Here is a 24,029-nt window from a genome sequence, read left to right on the forward strand (position 1 = left end):
CATCGGGCCGGACTCATGGCCAGCCCACGTGTGCAGAGTGCAATCGCTCCATGTGTGCTCTTTGGAGGCATCACCCAGGCCTATCTTCTGAGGGGCCTCTGGGTGGGCTCCAGACTCACCCCTAACCATTGGCACCACCCAGCCTAACACCCAAACCGAACTCACTGCTGTTGAGTAGATTCTGACTCACGGTGACCTTGCAGGGCAGGGTGGATTCCGAAATAGACATCCTGAATTCAGAAGTGTGGACGCAGACCCAGTCCCTGTCTCCGAGGGTGGGAGATCTGTGACAGTCACATAAGCTCTCAGCTTGAGGAAGGGGTGGCGTCGAGCCTGTCAATCAGGTCGCTGCTTGATGGCCTCATTTGGAGGCGCTACAGAGATAAAGAGCTCCCAGGAGGTGGGACACTCCCTCCCTCCCTGTGGGACATCCCTGCTGAGAAGACACATGGAGCTAAGCTAGAGCCCTGGAGCTGGAGGAGCCACGCCGAGAACCTGCCAGTGTTAAGATGCTTCCACTGTCATGGACCCACAAGACTCTCCCTGCACGGGCCTGTGATCTTCCTGCATTCGCATCACTGCATGCGTTGCATGAGTCCCAAGAGGAATTCATGGGCGAATTTTGGACTTGAGGGCTAATATTGAACTTGTGGACTTGATCTGGGCTGGGATGTTTCATTGATGCATAATTGCTTCTTGATACAGAGATCTCTCTTAGATACATATGAGTGTCTATAAATTTGTTTCTCCAGCCAACCCTGACTAACACAAGATCTAACAGGGCCACTGATCCATTAGCAACTCAGGAACCGTGCACCTGGGCTGAGCAAGGGTTGGAACCAGATGTTTGGCGTGCACAGAGGAGGAAGGGGCCCACTGAGCCTGAGGGTTTCATGGAGGAGGCAGACAGGTATGGGTGGGGTAGAGGTGGGAACAGGGGAGAGTATTCCTGGCAGCGGAGAGAAGGGCCCCCAAACCCACCCAGCTCGCTGCTCTTGAGTAGATCCCGACTCAACAGCTCTGTGGGTATTCCAGGTTGTGGCTTTTTACGGGAGTAGAAAGCCTCTCCTTTCTCCCAGAGAGCAGGGGGTGGTTTGGAACTGCTCACTCTGCAGTGAACAGCCCAGCGTGTAACCCATGATGCCACCAGAGTAGAAGCAACCGGATCAAAAAGAATATGAGCAAGTTTGCCTTTCTCAACCAACTATTGGTCACATGCACTCAGCCTTACAAATGCAAAATGTGCACTGAAAACAATATGGATGAAGTCTCCCTATAGCCAATGCTGGCATCCTGCAGCTCACCTTTATTTCTAGGGGGAAGTTACCCTTGGATTCTGTGAGTCTGAAATTAGGAGAGGTTTCGCTGGAAGGGTTCGGCTCTAAAAATCGACCTGTCCATTGAGCAGCTTTTGTGTGCCACACCTGTGCTCTGGACTTAGCAGCCTTCCGCCAGCCCCATTCTGGAGATGCTCAGAGCCAGGTGCCCATCCCAGTCCCCTTCCCCACCCAGTGGCCAGCCCTGACCTGAGTCAGCCTCTGGGAGGGGCCAGAAAAGAAAGTAACCCAAAACACCTACCCTATAGGGCAGAGACCCAATAGTCCACCAAGGGGAGGAGGGAGTGGGGCTGACGGAGGCCCTCTGGGAAGGTGGTGGATCAGCATGTCCCACTTTAGTGAGGGGCCAGGCTCTTGGGACAGAGAGGGTCCTGGAGTGGCTGATGCTGGCGCTTTGGCTGCTCCTTCCCTTCGGCACACAGCGGTATCGCGGTTCTTGACCTCAGAACACCGTTCTTGGTTGCTGAGTTCCGTCAGTAAGTATTGACTGAGCACCTCTGCTGGGTTGTTGAAGGAGCCCTGATGGTATGATAGGTTAACCATTAGGCTGCTTAACAGTAAAGGTGGGCAGTTCGAACCTGCTAGCAGATCCACAGGAGAAAGTCGAGGCAGCCTGCTTCAGCAAAGCCGCCGAGAGCCTGCGGAGCAGACCTACTCTGTGCTGGGGTCAGAAGCACCTCCACGGAAGTGGGGTGGGTTTGGTTTTGAACTGTGTGCTCAGTGCTGTGTACAAACGGGAGCAGGTCAGGGAACAAGGTAGAGCACGTTCCTACCTGCCTGAAGCTTACATTTTGATGGGAGGAGACAGAGCCTAAGCGAAATATGAACACAGCATGTATACGTGGCAGCAGAGAAGGTGGCGAGTGTACTGAAGGAAAGACAAAGCATGCTGGGCAGGGGTGTGTGTGTGTGCATGTGTGTATGCCTGTGTTTGTGTCTGTGTGTCTGTGTATGTTGGTGTATATACCTGTGTGTGTTTGTCTATGTGTGTACCTGTGTGTGTTTGTGTATATATATATCTGTGTGTGTCTGTGTCTGCATGTCTGTGTGCATGTTCCTAGGTATGTGTGTGCTCCTGCGTGTGTTTCTGTGTGGGGGTGTGCTTGCGTGTGTGTGTGTGTGTGTGTGTGTGTATACACAGGTGCACACATTTAAAAGGTGGTCAGGGAAAGTACCATTCACTAAGAAGGTGATGTGTAAGGATTTCTTTGAAATTTTACATAATGGTGTTAAGTTGTGTTCACATGTGGCTATTTGCATGAGTGAGTACTTTGACCATGGCGTGGATTGAAATGTATCCCTCCAACACGTGTCAACCAGGTTGGCTCAGGATTCTCTGTGGTTTGGCAGTTAGGCCATGATGTCATTTGGCAGTTTTGTCATGATGCAGTCACCCCCCAAGATGTGCTCTGATGTCACAGCCCTGACAGGGTGGGATGCATCACCCTGAGTCAGGTGAGGGGCCTGGCCCCTAAGGGGACACTTGCTGGGATGGGCCTTCACCATCTCGCCTCTTACAAGAGCGGGAAGGAGAACGCAGCCAGCAGTGGCGGCAGGAGGGCTGTGGTGCCCTTGGCGCCACCGAGCACAGAGAGTCCTGGCAGAGCACAGGCTCTGGGGTCCCCGCACCGAGGGGTCCCAGACCCAGGGGAGGATTGGTGTCCAGACACATGGAGCTCCAGGGAACCCCAGGCCCACAGATGTTGAAAGGACACAAGGAGCTTCCCCTACCAGCCACAGAGAGGGGGGGTGGGCCGGCTCCCTGGATTCGGATGTCTCGCCCCTTCTCCATCGAGAGAGTGCATTTCTGTTTGTGGACACCGTCCACAGGCCAACCGCCAGCACGCTGGCTCCTCTAGGCCTGAAAACACCTCCGAGCCCAGCACGGAGCGGGGACGGGGGAGCCCGCAGGGACATTCCAACTCACACACGCTTTTTGAGCCACGGAGTGAGTGAATGATAATATTTGAAAATGAACCCATAAAATGGAATGCACAGTGAAAGACTGAATAAAACAACAAACAAGAGCCCTGCTAGTGCTAGTCTGGAGTTTGGGTGTCCGGCTCAGCGCCTGGAAGCTCTGTATCGCCTGCCCTCGCCCAGCCCCATCTTCTTGGACAGGAGAGAAAAGACCGGTAGGCGTTGGGCAAGAGAAAGCCCAGCGGGGGCCTGGTAGGGTGACCCTGGGTGGGGAGGGTGGGGTGAGGTGGGTAGGGTGGGGTGGAGGGGCTGGAGAGTTCTTTAGAAAAAGGAGCTGGAGACACAGGAGGGGAGCAAACAAAAGAAGAACGGTCGGAGGTGACAGCAGCCAGCCCAGAGGCTCCTCCCTTGATTAGAATTCATGAACTCCCCTCTTACATTAAGTCTTTATATGACACCTGGCCTTTAATGCAAAGCTGGCTGCGAACATTAAAAATTAAAAGCCGAAGGTAGGCTGCATCCATCTCTGATAGCGCAGCTCCCCTCTATCTGAGGGCTGCACAAAGCCATTACACATTGATAAATTATTTTGGGTAATAGCCGAGATATTACATTGTTTCTGAGTGAAGGTAAAATCTCTCCCTGACATGGGCATTTATCAGGAGTGCCTTGCATCCTATTTATTATGAGGCAGATGAGCACGGGGCTTTGGCCCAGCCGGGGTGCTGGGTGGGCCCCCTTCCCCGCCCCCTTCCCCTCCCTGTCCCTCTGTCACTCTCTTGATGGGGTATTGATGGGGCTTGTGACAAGTTAATTATTAGCTAAAGATATGCAGTTCGCCTTACAAGGGGTCGGGGCTCCTCGGGAAGAGGGGTGTTTCGCTATTTAACAAGCAGATACACGCAGGACGGTGGGTCCCTGACCCCACCTTGGTCACACCTGGAGAGCTTGACCTCAGCTCTGTGCCCAGGCCAGCTCAGCTCAGGGTTACCTGAGAGCAAATTCCCACAAGTAGCCTGGCACGGACTGCCAAAAGGACAAACAAGTCTGTCTTGGAGTACAGCCAGAGTGCTCCCTAGAGGCAAGGATGACAAGACTTCATCCATCCCACGTACTTTGGACATGTTGTCAGGACAGACCAGTCCCTGGAGAAGGACGTCATGCTTGGTAAAGTGGAGGGGCAGCAAAAAAGAGGAAGACCCTCAAGGAGATGGATGGACACAGTGACAATTGGCTCAAACATAGGAACAGAGGTGAGGCTGGCAGGAGCGGGCAGTGTTTTCTGCAGAGGGTCCATGTGGGTCAGAGCCACAACCACAGCAGTGGCCGGGCTCTATCTTACCAGACCCTCATGCCCTCACCCTCGCCTACCCCTCAACCCCCAACCCCACAACTTGGCAACCCATCGGGATTGCTGAATCTTTGTTCTGAAAAGGGGTGGAGGGCTTGGGGGTCTTTACACATGCACGCCACCCCCGACGCCCACGAGAGAGCAAAAACGAAACAAAAGGGTGACTCCCAAGCCCAGGCGGTCACCTCCCGCGGTAGAGTCCCCAAACTGCTCACGTCTGCCCCTCCACCCCACCTCCAGCAGTCCTGGTGGCACAGTGGTTAAGCACTCATTTTCTAGCCAACATGCCCATGGTTCAAACCAACCCACCTCCCCGTAAGGGAATGACGTGGAAACCCTCTGGGGCCGTCCGCTCTGGCCAATGGGGTTGCCACGACTTGGCAGCGACTTGCCAACAGAAGAGCTCTTGGTTTACAAGTCCCCACCTGCGCCCCACGCTTCTGGACGGTGTCCTCCGTGCTTGCTCATCTTGTCGTGGTGGTAGTCCTGGAGTCAATCCCGACCCCTGGTGGCCCCAGGTGAGCAGAGGAGACCTGCCCGTCAAGGAATCAGGACCATGGCCTTGGGAAACAGGTAGCCAGGACTTTTGTCCCAAGGCACTGCTGGTTGGGTTCAAACCACTCACCCTTCAGCTGGTGATTGAGCATTTAACCATTTGTGCCACCCCACCCCCCAGCTCCCTCACCTGAACTGTAGAAATGCTCAGTGGGTTCCCTGGGCAGGGCGAACCGTTCACACATTTGACTGCTAATTGGAAGGCTGGAAGTTCAAGTCCACTCACAAGTTCCTCGGAGGAAAGACCTGGCGATCTGCTTCCAGAAACGCAGCCATTGCAAACCCTGTGGAGGCCCAGTTCTACTTTGACCCACAAGGGATGCCGGGAGTCGGAATCTACTCCCACGAAGGGCTTTTGTGCAGAGCTGGCAATCCTGCCAGCCTCGTGGGTTCACTGTTATAAAAGGCCATGCCAGGGCTGGCCAGGCATCAGGGCGGGCTTGGTGAGGTGTGTGGGAGTGTGGGCTGACGTGTGTGTTGCATGGGTGTCATGCTGTGTGGTGGCAGCAGCTGCAGACATCAGGCACGTGGTTTGAGGGTCTTGAGTGTCATTCACGGACGGTCTCTCCTTGGACCGAGCCTTCCTTCCAGGGCTGCTCATCCAGGCTTGTACTTGGGAAGACACTGTGCTGAGAGCTGAATAGAGGGGATTGAATATAAAAAACCTGATGCTCAAGCTCCAGTAGCTCACAGTCAATGGCATGGACCTGCTGTCCTCCGAGGAGAGGGGCAAGGGTCTGGACAACCCTGTCCCTGGATCTGTGTCACTCCCAAGCCCTATCAAGATAGCAAATGGGAGCAGAGAGCCTCCTTGTCCTTCTGTGGGATAACCGGTGGATTTGAACCAGTCTACTTTGTAGGAAGCAAAGGTTGCTGGTTCAGCTTAGAGGAATGGCCATCTCCTTCCACTCCCCCACCCCTCCATGGTTGAGGGGAATCTTAAAGGCAGACCAGGGCCAGGAGGACCAGATCTGAATATCTGCATAACATTGCCAAAGAAACGAGCAAAAAGGCTTAAACTCATACCTTGGAAGTTCCTGGAATCTTCTTTTATAGGTAGAAGCAGGAGGGAAAGACTACCAGAGAAGCTGAGGTACTTTAGGGCCCTGGTGGATCAGGATCCAGGAACTGAGTGAAGGCAGTGGCCAGGAGGCCCCACTGTTCCCAACAACTTTGAAACAGAACCTGCTGGAACCAGGAACCTGTTGAGACAGGACAGAGTTCCCCAGGCCTGAGGCAGACCCACCAGAGGACTCAGGAGATCCCAGTGGGCCCCAGCCGCATGCTCCCAGCCAGGGGGCATCGCAAGGCCCATTGGAGAGAAGAGAAGAGGACCCTAATAACGGACAGAAGGAACAAAGAGGAGGCGCGTTGGAGGGACGGGATGGGTGGCGCTGGGAGGTCGCTGCACCGCCCAGGGCACTTGGGTGATCATGACAGCAAGAGCTGTGTGCCTGGGCTTGGGAGGGGGTCTTGGAAAGGAGCCCTGGTGACCTAGTGGGGACATACTGGGCTGCTAACCACCAGGTCAGCCGTTCGAAACCACTAGCTTATCCTTAGGAGAAAGACAGGGTTTTCTACTGTCCTAAACAGTTACGGTTTCAGAAACCCACAGGGGAAGTTCTGCCCTGTCCAGTGGCCCTCCCAGGGTCACTATGAGCCAGCATCCACTCGAGGGCAGCGAGTTTTGTTGTCGTTGTGTTTTGGGAGTTGACAGTTCAGGATGGAGAAAGATATCAGAGCCTCAGAAGTTCTGAGCAGTAAGAAAATATTTCCCTGTAATTGTTTTATAACATAGGGAGCTGAGATACACACACACACACACACACACACACACACACACACACACACACACATCTTTTATCAGACTTTTGTATTTTGGTCACATTGTTTCATCTCTGAACACAAATTTGTGCTGAGACCCAATCACATCGCAGGCTGGATTTGTTCACGGTTGCCTTTTTAATCTAGCAAACAAATAAATAAATAAGAGCACCTGCTACCTGTATACCCTTCCCTGAGCTTGGAGCTGTGCCCTGCCCACACAATATGATTTTTTAAATACTTAAACAAAATGCTGATAACAAGGTAACAACACGTTTGCTGTGTCAACTCTCTCCCCAGGACCAGTTCAGGAAGGTTGCCTGGGTCACCCTGTAGTGCCACCACCACCGTGACCTGTCCCTGGATCTTCCCGTCACCCTTAGAGAGGCTCAGTGCCCCAGCCACACAATATCAAATGGCCCTCGGTTTCCCAGAAGCTTGGGAGACGTACCTGGTGCAGGACACCATGTACCTGCAGTTTGCCCTGGTGAAGGTTTGCCGTACTCCTCAAAGGTCTTCCCGTCCTCAAACGGAAGGGCTCTGCAGTCTCACCTTCTAGTGCCACCTGGAAGAGGTCAGGGTCAACTGGGAGAAAGGCTTCCCCCATGAGACAGGCGAAGGGATTGCAGTCATTTAGGGGACATCCCAAGGGTTCCCCGAGGCCAGGCTGGCAAGGAAGGTCTTCGCTAATTCTATACATCCCTGATCTTGGCAGTTTTGCATGGAGCTGGGTTTGGAGCTTTGCCATTGAGAAGGAATGTCGTTGGGCTGGGGGAGTGGGTCGAGGTTTCTGCACACCCCATGCCTCTGCACCCACAACCTGGTAAGGGGGCCGTGGTCAGAGGGAAACAGAGGGAGAGAAAGATATCAAGTGTAGTAATCAGAATGAAAAATGGAGCTGCGGTTACTTTAAACAAGAGCTAATTCATCATGGGAACGAGTGGATAAGTAGCTGAGTTTCAGGCGTTCAGTAAGTTCCCCGTTCTGCTCCAAAAATTATTCCACCCCTGTCTGCACGCGCCCATAAATCATCCCCTCTTCACATCAGCTCCGATTACCAATTACTCCCGCCCGTAACACGCTTTCTGTGCCCAACACCGTCTGATGGGGCCTTGCCTGTTAATTTTACAAATGCCTTTCCCCTTTTCCCTGGCTGCTTTTGCCGCCAGCCTTTCCCTGCCCCCAGTCTCTCTTCTCCTTCCTTGTTCATCTCTTCCTTGCACAGTCCTCCCACCCACACCCACACCCACGCCCGCACCGGCCTTGTGGCTTGGTCCCCAGGGAAGGAGAGATGGAGAGGACTTTTTTCTCCGATCGGACCCCACCCCCAGTCTGCTCCTTGGCAGAGCCAGTCTGGGATGGTGACAACCTGTTGGCAAGAGCTCTCCATTCTCCCGGAGAAAAGGGCGTCCTCCTCCCCCTGGGAGCCCAGTGTGGTGAACTGACCATTCCCAGTATTTACCGTCATTGTCATTAGCTGCTGACAGTCCTCAATGCCCAGAGCCCTCGAGACTGCTGGGCATGAAAAATCCCTTTGAGATGAGCTTTGGCCCTGACATCCCAACCACTCCAAGCAGCGTTTCCACCTCATTGAAGTGTCAACTAGATACCAGTCCTAGGGCGGTACCAATGGTCAGTGCTTGGCTGTCAACCAAAGGGTTGGAAGTTCAAGTCCATCCACCTCAGAAGGGCCTCAAGGTCTACTTCCAAACACGCAGTCGATGAACCCAACGAGGGCCGTGGTGGGACCCAAAGCATTCAACCACCGCTTCATTGCCTCCGTGACCATTTTAAGGATAAAACACGATCCACCAAAAGGCAGTTAGTTTACTCTTTCATACAGTTAATACTTAAATAAGAACAATAAAAGAGGCACACAAAACTAGATTATGTTCTAAGAAAAGGTTTGAAAATGCTAATGGAAACCTATTAAATAATAACTTGACAAAACCAATACAATTATTATTTCAGATCTTTCCATGTGGCTTCTTGATGAGCTTCCTCACTTGCAATATGCTTCACTTTTATCTGAGCAGCATCGACCGTGCAATTTATCCTTAGCCACGTTCTCACTGTAGGACCAGGTTCCCATTCCCTCAGAGGTAGGCCAAGGAGACCAATGGCCATCGTGTTGGATAGATTAGAAGCAAGCCATTTCTCTCAACAGGCGGCGTTCATATTTGAAAACCCCTTTTCGGTTTCTGCTGAACTTACAGCAATTGTTCTGACAATATTTTTAGCTCTTTGAATGCTTTCAGGAATTTCATCATTCACTCCCTATCTCGTGAGCATTTGGGGCATAACACTAAGCTGAAATGAAGACAGGCTGTCACCCTCTGGTAGTCTGGCACTTTTTCTCTTTATGTTACATGGTTGTTTGCTGACGCACCAAATGCAAGGCCATGAAATGTAGTAGTTCATCAGAAGTATAATGAATGTTATGAACTGAACAAATAACTAGTACACGCAGAGTTCTGTCTAATTTTTTATTCCTGTGGATGGAATAAATATTACTACAGATGCTTGAAATATGCTCTTGACAGTTGAATGTTAGAAAGGAGTAAGGAATGTAAATTTGTGATATCTACATGGGCCAACTGCCCAGCCACCTTAGAGAAAACCCTGATCCTAAGTGTCATTTTAACAATCAGTTTACCAAACTCAACAAAAAATTAGGAATCATTTCTGCCAAACCAATATGAACCATCTGAATCCCACCACTGCATATGGGCCACAATTTGGAGTCACCATCAATTAGAGAGTCACCATCAATCAGAATTCACTCGAGCCTCTTCTCCTCCGCACATGACAGGCGGCCATATCTTCTTGTTCCCGGGCAGTCCTAGCTGCATCCCAGAGACCGGCGGTGAAGGTTGGCAGAGTAAACAGACTTGGCTGCATTGAGCACCTGGTCACCAGGGCTGCTTTCAATTTTGGCAAAGTGGACATTGGTGCCCTTAATGACCCCCTTCATTGACCGGAACTACATGGTCTGTGTGTTTCAGTATGATTCCACCCATGGCAAGTTCAGTGGCACCGTCAAGGCTGAGAATTGGAAGCTTATCACCAATGGGAAGTCCATCTCCCTCTTCCGGGAGCGAGATCCCACCACCATCAATGGGGTGAGGCTGGGGCTGAGTATGTTGTGGAATCCACTGGTATCTTCACCACCACGGAGAAAGCTGGGGCTCCACCTTACAGAAGGGTGGTGCCCAAAGGGTACTCATGTCTGTCCCTTCTGCCAATGCCCCATGTTTGTGATGGGCGGAAGCCTGACAACGCCCTCGACTGTCAGCAACGCCTCCTGCACCACCAACTGCTTGGCCCCCCTGCACAAGCCCATCCACGATCACTTCGGCATCATGGAGGGACTCGTGACCAGAGTCCACGCCATCACTACCACTCAGCACACCATGGATGGCCCCTCTGGGAAACTCTAGCGCGACAGCCATGGGGCTGCCCAGCAGAACATCATCCCCATGTGTACAGGTGTTCCCAAGGCGGTGGGCAAGGTTAATGCTAGGAAGTAGCTCTGCCCTGTCCTTTAGGGTTGCTGTGAATTAGAATTGACTCGATGGCCGGTGGTGGTGGTGGTAGAACCATTAGAACCCTAACTGCCTTTCCCACCTGTGATAACTGAAGAGCAACGCAACAAGAGAAGACGAATGGGGCTGGACGTGTTGAAGGAGGGACCTGACTCACTTCCACAGGTGTGCTGATCAGTCTCTTCCAGGGAGGGAGCAGCATCCTGGGGTCTCTCCCCCGACAGGCCACATGTCATGATTAGATTAGAAAACTACAGATTTTTGCAGAGTCGAGAATGCCAAAAATGGATTCCAAACCACTTTTCACAATGGTCACGGAGCCCTGATGATGCCATGGGTTAAGCATTGGGCTGCCAACCTCAAAATGGATGGTTCAAACTCACCAGCGGTCGATGAGGCTGCCTCTCATAGAAAGAATCAGAGTCTCAGACACCCAGTGGAGCAGTTCTACTGTGCCCTGTAGGCTTGCTGTGAGCTGGAAGCAACAACGACAATGGGTTTCATAGTGGCCAAGGGAGAAAGATGAGACTTTCTACCCCTATAAAGGTTTACAGCCTTGGAAGCCCTAGGGAGGAATTCTACTCTTCCCTATAGGGTCTCTTTGTGTTGGAATCAATGTGATGGCCATGGGTTTGGGGGGGGTGTGAATATACATACGTACATACATCATGGCGCGCGAGCCTTGTGAGGGCGTAAATTCTGAACAGCCGGTTTGCAGAGGGTGTTGACGACGGTGGAAAGGTCTTCCTCTATTTCATTGCTCCTCCACTTTGTCAGGGACTGGCCGGTAGACTGACGTTCAAGCGGGGGGATCGAGCTCTCCACGCCATCATTCCTGAGAATCTTTCTGTAAGGAGAGCCAACAGCAGCACAGGCAAGTATAAAAATATAGTAATAGCAACACTACCTTTACACACATCACTGGGAAAGAGAACTAACTAGAGAAGATGGTCCTATTAGGTAGAAGATAAATGAAAAAAATGTTAAATTCCTTTACGGTGTGGAGTGACACGACAGCAGCAACAATAAATGTAAACATACCAACAAACAGGAAGGTTTGTATGGTGGTATCCAGTGAAGGACCAGACAGTGTGTTTTTGTTTTCCATACATAAGACGAGCACGAGTCAGAGACAACTTGATGGTAATGAACCACAAATTTTAAAATACGAATAATTGCTTTTGTTGCCATGTGCCACTGAGCCAGTCGCAACTCATAGTAACTAGAACTCCATGTACAAAAGACAAAACACTGCGTAATCCTGTGCCTCCCTCCCAGTTGCTCTATTTGCGCCCATTGTTGCAGCCACGGCGTCCATCCGTCTTGTTGAAGGTCCTCCTTGCTTTCCTTTCTCTCCGACTTTACCAAGAATGATGACCTTCTCCAGGGACGGGCTCCTCCTGATACGACGTCCAAGTTTGAGAGCTGTAGTCTCCTGATACTCGCTTCTCAGGAGCCTTCCAGCTGTATTTCTTCCAAGAGATATTTGTTCATTTTCATGACAGTCCGTGGAATATTCAGTGTGCTTCTCCAACACCATAATTCAAAGGCATCAATTCCTCTTCAGGCTTCATGATTCATTGACCAGCTTTCACATGCACGAGACTATTGAAAATACCGTGGCATGGGGCAGGTGCACTTTAATCCTTAAGGTGACTTCCTTGCTGTATAAAACTTCAAAGACGTCTCGTGTGGCACAAGTGCCCAGTGCAATATGTGGTTTGATTTCTTGACAGCTGCTTTCACGAGTGTCCATTACGGATACAAATAAAATACATTCTTGACGATTTCATTCTTTTCTCCATTTATCGGGATGCTGTTCACTGATCCAGTTGTATTGTTGTTTTCTTGACACCGAGGTGCGATCCTTCCTGAAGGCTGTATTCTTTGCTCTTCATTTGCAGGTGTCTCAGGTCCTCCTTGCTTCCAGCAGCACGGTTGTTCCACCTGCATATCACAGTTTGTTAATGAGCCTTCCTCTGCTTCTGCTGCCTTGTTCTTCTTCATATAGTCTAGTTTCTTCTGATTATTTGCTCAGTATGGAGATTGAATAAGTATGGTGAAAGGATACAACCACGACACACACCTGTCCTGATTTTAAACCACTCAGAAATCTCTTGTTCTGTTCCAGTGACCGCTTCATGGTATACGCACAGGTTCCACATGATTACAGTGAGGTGCTCTGGAAATCCCATTCTTCTCAATGTGATCCACAGTTTCTTAGACTCTACACAGTCGAATGCCTTTGCGTAGTCCATACAATATAAGTAAAGATAGTTCTGGTATTCTCTCGTTCATCTAATATCCATGTGATACCAATGACATCCCTAATGCCATGTCTTCTTCTGAATCCATCTTGAATTTCTGGCAGCCCCTGTTGATGTACGGCTGCCACCATTTTTAAATGATCTCCAGCAAAATTTCACTTGCATGTGATAGTGATGATATTGTTTGATAGTTTCTGCTTTCCGTTAGGTCACCTTTCTTTGGGATGAGCACAAAATGAGTCTCGTCCAGCCAGTTGTCCTCCAAATTTCTTGGCATAGATGAGTGAGTGCTTCCAGGGCTGCATCAGTTTGTTGAAAGATTTCAGTTGGTATTCTGCCCATTTCTGGAACCTAGTTTGTATCCAATGTTTTCAGTGCAACCTGGATATTTTGCTGCAGTATTATCAGTTCTTGATCATATGGTACTTCTTGAAATGGTTGGACGTTGACCAATTATTTTGTTTTTCCAGAACCAATTTTATTTTTATTCTTGACAGATTTATTGGCACTTCATCCACATATCACTCAATCCAATAATTCAATCATATCATGAAGAGTTGTACACCACGGGGATGAACAACAGAAACGTGGGTGAAGGGAGACAGTGGTTGGTGTAAGATATGAAAACAAGAATAACTTATAATTTATCAAGGGGTCATGAGGATGGGACGGGGAAGGGGAAAAAGAGGAACTGATACCAAGGGCTCAAATAGAAAGCAAATGTTTAGAAGATGATGATGGCAACATATATACAAATATGCTTGATATAATTAATATATGGAATGTTGTAAGAGCTGTAAGAGCCCCCAATAAAATGATTTTTTTAAAAAAAGAGTTGTACAATCATTACCACAATCAATTTTTTAACATTTTCTTCTTCCTTGTACTCACTGTTATTCATGTAATGGTGGCAAAAATATACAAAGCAAAACATTCTCCAATTCAACAACTTCTACATGTATAATTCAGTGCCATTGATTATACTCTTCGTGTTGTACAACCATTGTTGAGATCCTTGTCACCATTAACATGAACACAGCACCCCTGAGCAACAACTCTTCCTCCATCTTCCCTGGGAGCCACTGGTCAAACTTGGTTTCCTTCTTTCTTGTTCTAGTTTTCTTGATATAATAGTCAAATATCATACACTTCCACAGTTAAATTGCTGTTAAAAAGAGTTGTACAGGCATCATCATAATCAGTTCTGGTACTCCCTCCTCCCTCCCACATTCACTGTTTGCTCCTCACTTCCCCTCGTGCGCGCGCGCACACACACACACCCATCCCCAATAAATCATCGCAACAGTTATTGTCTCTATCCTTCATAAACCGTGAAACCTATCAGAAACAATAAAAAATAAAACAGAAAGAATAAAGTGATAATAATAATATAAAGTAAAAAAAAAAAAAACACCACCAAAAGCCAAAGAAGAAATTTCTGTCGTGGAACAAGGGAGACATATTTGAGCTTAGATCAAATTCAGGTTGGGAAGTGACCAATTCATTTTGGTCCAGTGACTCTATGTAGTCTTCCCATCTTCTTTTGATGCTTCCTGTGTTGTTCAATATTTTGTCCAGAGGATCCTTCAACATTGCAACTCAGTGCCTGATTTTTCTTCACCTCTTTCAGTCTGAGAAATGTTGAGCATGTTCTTCTCTTTTGGTTTCCTAATTCCAGATCTTGACACATTTAATTATCACACGTCAGTTTGTCTTCTTGAGTTGCCCTTGAAGTCTGGGCAGCTTCATTACTTTATCATCTCTCCCACTCAATTTAATTACTTTATGTTCAATACCAAGTTCCAGACCCCATATATTGACTGGTAAACCAGTTGCCATTCTGGTGTAGGTACTGTCTTTTTTCCTTTCCAATTTCTATTACGATTTAGGTGAAAGTTTACAGAGCAAATTTATCTTCCATTGAACAATTCATGCCCACGCTATTTTGTGACGTTGCTTACCACGTTCACAACAGTACAGCATTCTTGCCATTTCTTTTCTGGGTTTACCATTTCCATTGGTCATTCTTCCCCATCCCCTCCTGCTTGCTGAGCTTGATCTTTGGCCGCATGCTGTCCTCGTGGTCCAGTCAGGTTGATAACTCTAATGAATGTGCGCTTTCCTGTATTATTGTTCACCTGAGAGGCCTGTCTATTGTTCTACCCAAAGTTGAGACATGGGAGATGAAGAGTGTCTAAGAGCCATGGTCTTCTTCACTCCAGCAATCTTTATCAGACCAGAAGGCCTGCTTGTGTATATGGTTTTGTTCCTCATTTTCCTCCCACTCTATCCACGACCTCCTATTGTGATCCCTTTCTGAGTTGTCTGGACACCACCGAGTTCTTTGAGTCTCAAGGTTGTGGAGGCTGAGGTTCATGTTGTCTCTTCGTCTTCTGAACTAATTGTTTTCATGCGTCTTTGGATTTTCTTCACTCTGCTCCAAATGTGGAGGTGCCAATAAGGCATCTTGGATGGTTGCTTACATCTTTTAAGATCCCAGTCATTCAGGGTAGCACTGATAAAACAAAAAACTTTCCTCTAGTTCTTTAAGGCTTCCTCCCCCTAACTATTATGACCCAAATTCTACCTTACAAACCCAGCTAGACCAGAGCATGTACACTGGTACAGTTAAGAGTTCGCAGGAAAAAATAAAAGAGTTCGCAGAAAGTCCAGGAGAGATAAATCCCTCAGGACCAATAATGAAAGTATCGATCCCAGGAGGGTATGGGGGAAGGTAGGGGTAGAAAGAGAGAACTGATCACAATGATTGGCATATAACACACACCCCACCCCCGCAGGGGGATGAACAACAGAAAAGTGGGTGAAGGAAGACAACAGTTGGTGTAAGACATGAAAAAAAATTATAAATTATCAAGGGTTTATGAGAGAGAGAAGGGAAAAATGAGGAGTTGATACCAAGGGCTAAAGTAGAAAGAAAATGTGTTAAAAATGATGGCAACAAATGTACAAATGTGCTTGACACAATGGATGGATGGATGGATTGTGATAAGAGCTGTAAGAGCTTCCAATAAAATGATTTTTTTTTTAAGAAAAGAGAAAGAAAGAAAAATGCAAAATGAGTGTAGAGGGTTCCACTCTGAGCCATGCGGTCAGAGAAATGGGTTCAACTTGTCCTAACACTGATGTCCAGGAGTCGGAAAAAGGTCCTGTGATGGTGAAACATTCAGATAAGGAGAGGTTCCCCCAAAGCCAGACATGCTCACTGATGTGGTCAGGGCTTTGGAACAAGAACAAAAACCAAAGCGTAACCGGACCCAACATAGTGATCATCAGATACCTGTACTAGGGATGGGATCCTGGTGGGAACCAGCCAGGAGTGTCTGCATCCTGAGATCCAGGAAGAGGGTTGTCAAACCTAACGGGACACGGTGGCCAGGAATGAGGCAAACCACTTAACTGCCAAACTAAAGTTCTCAAGCATCAGTTTGCCAGCAAAGGCAAGGACAGACCCTAGCCCAAGGAGCCGGGAGCCGGCCAAGGATCCCTGCCCTTGTGCGCATTCACCATGGCCGTACCCTGGCTCAGTAAGTTCAACCCATTTAGGTTAGTTTTGAGCGAAGAGGCGTATCTCAGAAGGCTGGCTCTTATGGTGTAAATTGTGTCCCTCCAAGCGACACGTTCCACAGAAGTCCTCAGATTGCAACTCCAGGCTTGACTTTTTCTTCAGTTCGTTCGGCTTGAGATACCCTGAGCATGTTCTTCCCTGGGGGCTTTCTAACTCCGAGTTTGGGCACATTCCACTCGAATGCTTTGTGTGGGTCTCATCAAACTGCCCTTTGAACTTTTCGCTTCCGCTCTTTTATTTCATGATTTCTTCCGTTCACTTCAGCTACTCCGTGTTCAAGAGCCAGCGTCAGGGTCTCTTTGGTCACCTGCTCTAACCGTTCCTTTCGCCCCAGTCTTTTGAACGTCTTGCTTTCTTCATGCACGACGTTCTTAATGCCATCTCGCCACTTGTCTGCTCTTCGGTCATTCGTGTTTAAAAGTGTCAAATCTGTTCTTGAAGTGGCCTCCAAATTTAGGTGGGATATCCTTGTGGTAGTTATATAATCGTTTGTCAATTTGAGAGGATTAAGAGTGAAGGGGTGGAGTCTAGCCTGTCAATCAGGTCATAGCCAACGAGGCCTCTGTGTGGGCGTGGCCTTCTCCTGAGGATTCTGGGAACTCTGATATTCCTCTTTGGAGGCAGGAGACACACTCTCTCTCTGCTCACTCCTTGAGAGACATTGCAGCTGACAACACACATGGAACTACACTAGTACCCTGAGCTGGAGAAGCCATGTGGAGACCCATGCCAGTGCTGAGATACTTACAACACCACTGGATCCACAAGACTTCCCACCCATTGGCCTGTGATCTTCCTGCATCCGGCGTCATTGCATGTGTTGTGTGAGTCTGAAGAGGACTTTATAGATTGGTATCAGACATATGGGCTGATATCGGACTTATGGACTTGATCTGGACTGCGCTGGGATGTTCTTTTAATGTACAATTACTCTGTATATAAAGTTCTTTCCTATGCACATATGAGTCCCTATGAATTTGCTTTTCTAGTCTACCCAGACTAACACAATACTTGACAGTATTTTGACCCTCATGGGCTTGTTTAAATTTTCCTCAGCTTATAGTCTGTTTCAAGCCCCTGCCCTTCTTTTGCTGATGATGGGAGCTTCTCCACCATTCTGCCCACAGACACTGCCAATGTGTTCCCCAGGTATGCCAGCTGACGAAGTCCCCATGCATGGCCACTGCTTGTGTTGCCGGGAAAAGAATGTTAACAAGGACCCTGCTTCATTTCTATCGCCAAGGTCACATCTTCTAAATATTGATCCTTCCTCTTTGTTTGCAACATCTGCATTCCAATCACTTTAATCGTGTGTTTGATCAACTTCGGACTGAAGAAGTGGATAGAGTTCTCCAATCCCTTCCTCACTGGCTTTAGTGGCTGCTGCGTGCCTTTTAATAATCGTTCTACTACCTGGTCTTCGTGCCGATGTACAGAGTCTCCTGTCACCGACTGCACTGTGCTTCAGGAGAGCTCATGAAGTGTTCATTTTGGCAACACCTGTGATGCCCCTCCTCCTCTTGAAGGTGTCCCCCCTGCCACAGTAGGCCATAGGACTGTGCGATTCAAAACGGTCCTTTCGACTCACTAATGCCAGGACATTGATCTTGACGCCTGACTGTCCCCAGTAGCTCTCCCAACCCTCCTCCTACTCTCCATGCACTTTAACCCCACAGCCTCCCCACACATGGCCCCCTCTGAGCCTTGGCCCAGGTTGGCACCTCGTCTTGCCATCTTGTCATGCCTCTGCTTCCTGTCTTCTGCCGCCCAGCCCCCACCTGGTCATCTCCTCAGCCCTCTTCTCTATGAAGCCTTCTGCAGCCCCTCCCAAGAGAGCAAAGTGTTCTTTTCAGTGAGCCTCCCCACCAGCCCTTGGCTTCATTTGTCTTATTCTGCCTGGAATTATATATAGCTGATTGCTTGGCTGTCTCTCAGCAGGGTGAGAGTCCCGTCAGGCGGACAGGAACTGGGTGATAATATCAGCACTTTAACTATCCCCTCTCCAGCCTGCCTCAGTGCTATAAACACAGAAATCGCGCTGCAAGGAATAATTACAGGAAGACCTTCGGACGCAAAAGCGCCTCTCTCAGAAATTAGCAGAGCTGCCGTTTGCTCAGGAGTCCCTGGGTGGTGCAGTTCACCTGCCGGAGGACACTGCTAACCAAACGGTTATAGATCCGAGTCCGCCTAGGTGGACCTTTGATGGAAGAGTGGCCACCTACTTCTGAAAGTCTCAGCCACTGGGAACCTCACAGAGCCCACTTCTATTCTGCCACACGTGGGACCCCCCCACCCCCCCGAGTCGGTGCCACTGCTGGTTACTGGCTTGACATTTATTAAATAGACGACTTCAAACAGTTCATGGAAAAATACCATTCTCGTTTCGTCCCATTTTCCACAGACTTTCTGAAGCCCCCTCATATTTGCATAGGGGTCCTGGTGGTACAGCGGTTACATCTTTGGCTGCTGACTGCGAGGTCAGCAGTTTGAAACCACCAGCTGCTCCACAGGAGAAAGATGAGGCTTCCTACTTTCCTAAAGAGTTATAGTCTCAGAAGCCTACAGGGGGCAGTTCTGCCCTGCCCTATAGGGTCACTCAGAGGCAGGAGCCAACCAGTGGCAGTGGATTTTCTTGAATATCCACTATCTCATGGAGCCCTTTGGATTTGAAGCAGCTCCCGTGACCCTCGGCTTACAGACAGAGTCCTTGAGTGGTGGGCAGAGTGAACACATTTGCTGCTAACTGAAAGGTGGAAGGTTCCATTCTACCCAGAGCCACCTTGGAAGGCAAGTCTGGGGATTTCCCTCCCAAAACATGAGCCTCTGAACACCGTAGGGCTCGCTGCTTTACTGGATGCACACGGTGCGGCTCCAGGCCAGATGTGGCTTGAGGGGAGCGTGCTTGGTTTGGTTTCTAGGAAAGGAAACTCAAACACCATGAATTTTTTTAAAGGAATACAGTTTATTAGCCTAGCTTTTCAACACTAGAGGCTAAAAGTCAGCGGAATTATAATAACCTATTTACAGAGTGAGTGCTGCCTGCAGGCTGGGCTGCCCGGGAGCTGGTTCTAGTCAACCACTCACCAAGCACAGCCTTCAAACGAGCCTGGGTCACCTTCCACCCACAGCAGGAACTGCCGGACCACAAAGGACACATCCACACGCCCGAACAGACCCTTGGGACTGGGACACCGGGTGGGTGAGCAGGAGAGAGCTGGACAGAGACACAGACAATGGCTGAGGGTGCCAGAGAGGGCCCTGAGGGTCTGCCATAATAGTTCTTCAGGTTGCAAGTCAGGCTGCCAGGGACCCTGGTGCCCTGCAGGGGCAGCGAGTTCTGCACCATGAATTTTAAGGACCAACCATGAGACTAAGAAATGGTGGAGGCAGGATTTGAACCAGAGTCTGAGCATGCAAGCAGGCGTTTACCTTGCCTCTCAACTGCAGCAGCCACACCCGCCAGGTTGGGGACAAAGAACTATTAGCAAGAAAGGTGATCTATTCTTGAATGACCAGGAGGCGAGTGAAATTAATCAAGGTTCTTAAGTGGCTGCAAAATGAACTGCCTATTAAAACCTGTCTATAATAAGAAAAATAAAGTTCGGAAATGGGTGCAATTAGTAAGTCATAATAAAAAACAGGTAAAGGGTCACTTAGAAAAATGAAATGCTTGGGAGAGATATAAATCACGGGGGTCCTACGGCAAGCCAATGGAGAGGTCTTGCCAGAATTAACTAATGAACTTACCCAACACTTGATGGTTCCTTTCCAAAGGTAACGGTGAACCACCCCCAGGGAGACGGCTTCAAGGGGACACGGGGAGGGCCAGGGCCCAGGGGGCAGGGACTGCGCTTGAAGAACAGGCAGGAAAAAAACGGATTCCAACTCCCCCCTTCCCCAGGGAGTCCGTCAGTTCTGTTTGTAGGCGAGCCATGGAACAAAGTTTATGATGAAAAATATACGATGAATTTTATGAGTAGAAAATCCAGTAAGGAGCTGGAGGGCAAAAGAGGCCCGAGACATAAACCGGACTGGCAGGTTTACGCAGGAGCCATGCTGGGAAAAGACCCCACTCTTCCCGTCTAATTTGGGGTACAAGTGGGGAGAGGACCCACAGAAGATTTAGTGCTTTTGATTTTTAGAAAAGCCTTTGATTCAGTGTCTCATGAGATCAGACTAGCAAAATTAATTTAAATTGGCATGGACAGGGGCTGTTGTGGGGCTGGGGTGAGGTGGGGGTGGGGGGCGCTCCTCCCGGAAGGCTATAAACAGAGGTGTGATAAATGAGGGCAGCAAATTGGAGAGGTGAGGGAGGGAGAGGGCCGGGCCTGCAGCGGGCGCACGCAAGCTCAGCAGAAGCAGAGGCCCGATCACTTTCACGGTCCCACGAAGGTGAAGGTAATGGTGGGTCAGTTAAACCTGCATGTGTAACTGAGTCAGGGTGACACAAACAGGCCCCCCAAGTGACTGGGAAAGGAAGGAATGGTCACAGGAGAGAGCGTGCTGCTCCGACAAGAGTCTCAGCCTTGGAAACCCCCAGGGGGCAGTTCTGCTCTGTCCTATAGGGTCCCGCTCTGAGACTGGGACTTGGCATTTGGGTTTGGGGCCGCAGAGGGAGTGAGGCGAAGTCCACCTGGCAGGAGAAATCTGAGCCCAGATAAATTCGCAGCATGATCCCTAAAGGAAAATGCTGACACGGAGGGCCGTCGATGCCATTCAACACAAGGTCTAGGGATTGTTGTGTGCGCACTTGATTTTCTGTGGAAATCTTCCCTGGAATCACAAGAAAGCGTCACTGAAAAAGGAAAACGAAAAGGTAGCACTGTTCTCACGCCACCCGCTTGTGGCATCGCTGTGATGGCAGCACTACAAAGAGAAGACAAGGTCCCAGTGAAGAGAAAGGGCCAGGAGAAAGAACAGCTGCTCCGCTCCGGGCAGACTCGGGTTAGAAGTGAACACCGCAGGCCCAGTTCTCTGGCCCCAGGCACCTCGACGTTGCCCCTAAAACTCCCACTACCAACCAGCCCTGGCCCATCACGAGGCGTGTGTGTGTGTGTGTGTGTGTGTGTGTGTGTGTGTGTGTTGGGGCCAGTAAACTCAGGGCCCCAGATTCATGACCTTGGCAAGGCAACCCTCCTCTGTCCTGATCACAGATGGGCCGCTCAGAGGAGACAGGAAGAGTGTCCTTGTTCAGGGGGACTTGCGATCGGTCATGGTTTCTCATGTCATTGAAAGGCCCATGGGTAGACGGGGCTTCAGGCTGAGCTGGGACCCGGAGCCTTGAAGGTATCAGGAATTGACCCCTTCAGCCTCCCTCTCAACTCTTTTTGGCTTTGTTCTTGCTCTCCTTGGTGGCAAGGCTGGTCCTGGTACCTCCAGCCCTTCGTGGCCCATACAGACAGCGACCAGAAGAAAATGAGTATGTCACTCTCCCAATAGAGTCAGCAAATGTGCAAGGGATGACCCTCATGGACATAGCTTGGGTCAAGCACCTCCCTGCCTGAGGGACCAGGGTGGCATCAGATCCAGTCAAAGAGCATGCGCTATCAGTAGTGAAAGGTGTGTGGATTGAGCCTCTGGTGAATCCCCTCTCACCACAGAGCAGGGATGGGATGAGCCCTGCTCTCATGTGGAGCCTATTAGAAAGTGGATGATTGCAGTTGGGTTAAAATTTAACACCTGTACCATTTGAGCTCCCTTTTGCCCCATTTTAAATTTATTCTAGTTTTTAATATTTTCTGCTTTCTTTTCTCTCTCTCTTTTTTTTTTTTGTGAGTGATAAATAGCTTGACTATGATGGAGACAATGCACAGCCGCGGGCTCGGGTGTGAACAGCGAGTGCCTGGCACTGGAAGCATTCCCAGGGTTCTCAGGACTCAGCCTCCAGCTCCCCTTTAATCTCCGAAATTCTGTCTATAGCTTGGAGGATCTCGGAGACAAGGTTCAGCGTCTCGGCTCCAGCAACCAGCTGCTTTGTGGACGTGTGCGTGCTGCCCATGAAGACCCGGGGGTTCTGCAGGGCCAGGTCGGTGTGCTGCTTCACCAAGGGCAGGCTGGCGCCCTGGCCGCACAGCAGGACCTCATTCTCCTGCTCCTGCGTCTGGACCAGCCCCACATCCTGCTCCAGCGGCATCACCTGGCTTTCCGTTTGGTCATCAGCCCCAGGTTCTGCTCCACCTGCGACTTCTCCATTGGCTTAGTGTTTTGCTCGTTAGGTGCTGCGTAACTATCTGCAGCGTCCCTAGGTAGCGTCCCCTAGAGACTCCCCGGGGGCTGAAAGTCTGGGCTGGGACGACTGGAAGGGGGCTCTGGAGAGGCGCGGGAGCCTGTGCCACTCAGCGCCCACGGGGGCAGAGACTCGGCCCGCCAGCTCCGACGGGCTGGAGAAGAAGGACGCATCGGTGCCGACATGCTGGTGGCGGCCCTGAAGGTGTGCGTCTGCTCCACAGAGGACCACAGGTAGGCTCCCGCCCAGGTGTCGTCCTCATCCTGGTCCTCCAGGTCGCCGGCCCTCGTTGGGTCTTTGGAGAAAGGCTGGGAGTACTCCAGACTGTACCCCGTGGTCTGTTGGGCTGGGCGAGCGGTGCTCGAGCCCCAAGGGGTGCCATGGGGCTCCTTCGTGTTAGGGGCGGGGGTCCTCTTGGGACAGGCTGAAATCTTTGGTTTTCAGGAACCCCTTAAAGGAGAACGGATTCACCTCTTCAGGTTTGTCCTCTCTAAAGCATGTCCCGTGGGCCCGGGCAGGCCTCGCGCGGCACCTTTCCCCTTTCCACAGCCCCAATCGCCCCAAAGGACCAAGCTCTGGGCTGGGACAGCAGCGCAGGCCGCCTGCCGCGGGCCCCGCGGGGTTGGGCAGCAGGGGCCCCCTGGCTGCAGCTTCTCCCAGCCGCTTGACCTCGCTCTGCTTCCCTTTCTTTTAAACTTTTTTTTCCTGCTTTCTTTTCCATTGAGGTTTTCCTCAGTTTTATTTTGTTAGTGCTGTTAGTTTTGTTGCCGTTTTCTCCTCTGTTTTTCTGTTCTATGAAATCCAAGATGGGTAGTCTATGGAGACCGCCGCTGAGTTCATGGTTCTTTGGGGGTGCAGCAGAGGAGATTGGGGGAGAACAGGGTGCTGGAAGGATGTGTACAAGCTGTCGTTTGATGGTACATGGTGGACCTGGGCAAGTGGCCCTCAGCTGTGTCTGATGGTACATGCTGGACAGTGGGCAAGTGGCCCTCAGCTGTCGTCTGATGGTACATGGTGGACATGGGCAAGTGGCCCTCAGCTGTGTCTGATGGTACATGGTGGACATGGGCAAGTGGCCCTCAGCTGTCGTTTGATGGTACATGGTGGACATGGGCAAGTGGCCCTCAGCTGTCGTCTGATGGTACATGGTGGACAGTGGGCAAGTGGCCCTCAGCTGTCGTCTGATGGTACATGGTGGACAGTGGGCAAGTGGCCCTTAGCTGTCGTCTGATGGTACATGGTGGACATGGGCAAGTGGCCCTCAGTTGTTGTTTGATGGTACATGGTGGACCTGGGCAAGTGGCCCTCAGCTGTCGTCTGATGGTACATGGTGGACAGTGGGCAAGTGGCCCTCAGCTGTTGTCTGATGGTACATGGTGGACCTGGGCAAGTGGCCCTCAGCTGTCGTCTGATGGTAC

General features: G+C 50.2%; 2 pseudogenes; one reads left to right on the top strand and one right to left on the bottom strand.

Moving 5' to 3' along the window:
* Positions 1-7,402: 7,402 nt before the first annotated feature.
* LOC123521453 lies at positions 7,403-10,517 on the top strand (annotated as a pseudogene).
* Positions 10,518-22,254: 11,737 nt separating this feature from the next.
* LOC101658303 lies at positions 22,255-23,758 on the bottom strand (annotated as a pseudogene).
* Between the last annotated feature and the right edge of the window lie 271 nt (positions 23,759-24,029).

Source organism: Echinops telfairi, unplaced genomic scaffold, assembly GCF_000313985.2.
Source record: "Echinops telfairi isolate 266 unplaced genomic scaffold, ASM31398v2 ScPeMD7_18;HRSCAF=68, whole genome shotgun sequence".
In the NCBI taxonomy this organism is placed as follows: domain Eukaryota; kingdom Metazoa; phylum Chordata; class Mammalia; order Afrosoricida; family Tenrecidae; genus Echinops; species Echinops telfairi.